The sequence below is a fragment of the Triticum urartu genome, chromosome 1, assembly GCF_003073215.2.
Source record: "Triticum urartu cultivar G1812 chromosome 1, Tu2.1, whole genome shotgun sequence".
Lineage (NCBI taxonomy): Eukaryota > Viridiplantae > Streptophyta > Magnoliopsida > Poales > Poaceae > Triticum > Triticum urartu.
In genome coordinates, this window is record NC_053022.1 from 425,487,998 (window position 1) to 425,490,763 (window position 2,766).

Consider the following 2,766-nt stretch of genomic DNA (forward strand, 5'->3'; position numbering starts at 1 on the left):
ATATATCTCGGAATGGCTATGGAAATGCCATAATAGGTAGGTATGGTGGCTATTTTTAGGAAGGTATATGGTAGGTGTATGATACCGGCGAAAGGTGCGCGGTATTAGAGAGGCTAGCAAAGGTGGAAGGGTGAGAGTGCGTATAATCCATGGACTCAACATTAGTCATAAAGAACTCATATACTTATTGCAAAAATCTTGAAGTTATCAAAGCAAAGTATTACGCGCATGCTCCTAGGGGGATAGATTGGTAGGAAAAGACCATCGCTCGTCCCCGACCGCCACTCATAAGGAAGACAATCAAAAAATATATCATGCTCCGACTTCATCACATAACGGTTCACCATACGTGCATGCTACGGGAATCACAAACTTTAACACAAGTATTCTTTAAATTCACAACTACTCAACTAGCATGACTTTAATATTATCACCTCCATATCTCAAAACAATTATCATGTTTCAATCTTTTCTTAGTATTCAACACACTCAAAAGAAAGTTTCACAAATCTTGAATACCAAGCATATTATTATTAAGCAAATTACCATGCTATTAAGAGACTCTCAAAATAATTTAAGTGAAGCATGAGAGATCAATAGTTTATTTAAAACAAAGCCACCACCGTGCTCTAAAAGATCTAAGTGAAGCACATAGATCAAAATTATAACACTCAAAAGATATAAGTGAAGCACATAGAGCAAAATTATAATGCTCAAAAGATATAAGTGAAGCACATAGAGCAAAACTACTTAGCTCAAAAGATATAAGTGAAGCACATAGAGTATTCTATCAAATTTTAATTCATGTATGGCTCTCTCAAAAGGTGTGTACAGCAAGGATGATTGTGGTATACTAAGACATAAAGACACAAATAATACAATACGCTCCAAGCAAAACACATATCATGTTGGTGAATAAAAATATAGCTCAAAGTAAATTACCGATGGAAGTGGACGAAAGATGGGATGCCTTCCGGGGCATCCCCAAGCTTTGACTTTTTGGTGTCCTTGGATTATCTTGGGGGTTCCATGGGCATCCCCAAGCTTAGGCTCTTGCCACTCCTTGTTCCATGATCCATCAAAAGAATTCACCCAAAACTTGAAAACTTCACAACACAAAACTCAAAATAGAAAACTCGTGAGCTCCGTTAGCAAAAGAAAACAAAAGACCACTTCAAGGTACTGTAATGAACTCATTCTTTATTTATATTGGTGTTAAACCTACTGTATTACAACTTCTCTATGGTTATAAACAATTTTACTAGCCATAGATTCATCAAAATAAGCAAACAACACACGAAAAACAGAATCTGTCAAAAACAGAAAAGTCTATAGTAATCTGTAGCTAGCGCAAGATATGGAACCCCAAAAATTCTAAAATAAATTTCTGGACGTGAGGAATTTATCTATTAATCATCTTCAAAAAGAATTAACTAAATATCACTCTTCAAATAAAAATGACAGCAGTTCTCGTGAGCGCTAAAGTTTTGTTTTTTACAGCAAGTTCAACAAGACTCTCCCCAAGTCTTCCCAACGGTTCTACTTGGAACAAACACTAATCAAACACAAAAAACACAACCAAAACAGAGGCTAGATAATTTATTTATTACTAAGCAGGAGCAAAAATCAAGGAATAAAAATAAAATTGGGTTGCCTCCCAACAAGCGCTATCGTTTAACGCCCCTAGCTAGGCATAAAAGTGAGGATAGATCTAGGTATTGCCATCTTTGGTAGGCAATTCTTCGATGAGGCATCTATTTCCCTTAGGAATTTCTTTCTTTCTAGTGATTATCAAACTTTTAGGCACAAGATCGAAAAATTCATTTGTAGCAATCGGTTCCTTAATGATAGCAAAAAGATTAGGATGAATACTTATAGATTTAAGATTCGCAGTTTCCTTACTAGATGATTCACCCTTATTTTTAGGAACATACATAAGCTTGGCAATTTTAGTACGAGGACACGGAGTATTCTTTACGGAAGAAAAAGCGGTTCCCAAGTTTGTAATGATACCCTCAAGTTTATCAATTCTAGTAGAATCTAAGTTTATCTTCTCATTAACTATGGGTCCCTTTTCCTTAATATTTTTCAGAGTCATTCCTACCTTAGATCCATATTGAGTAATTTGATTGTGGATCTTTTTATCTAGATTTTCAATTGATTCAATAGTAGCAACTTTATTTTCTATAATTTCAAGTCTTTGCATAACATGCTCCAAAGTTAACGTGGTTCCATTAACCAAAAGAGGTGGTGAGCCAAATAAATTTAGCATAGCATTATAAGAATCAAAAGTATGGCTACCCAAGAATTTCCCTCCGGTAATGGTATCGAGGATATATCTATACCAAGGATTAACACCTACATAAAAATTGTGGAGAAGAACTAAGGTAGATTGCTTCCTGGTAGATCTATTTTGAGCATTGCAAATTCTATACCAAGCATCTTTTAGATTTTCTCCCTCCCTTTGTTTAAAATTTAGAACTTCACTCTCGGGAGACAACGGGGAAGATATGAGACTAGCCATGACGACAAGCAAACAAACTAGCACGTGAGCAAACAAGAGCAAACGGGCAAAAGAGGCAAATAGAGAGGGAGGATAGAGAGAGAGGGCGAATAAAACGGCAAGGGTGAATTGGGGGGAGAGGAAAATGAGAGGCAAATGGCAAATAATGTAATGTGAGAGATAGGGATTGTGATGGGTACTTGGTATGTTCACTTTTTGCATAGACTCCTCGGCAACAGTGCCATAAATCCTTCTTGCTACGT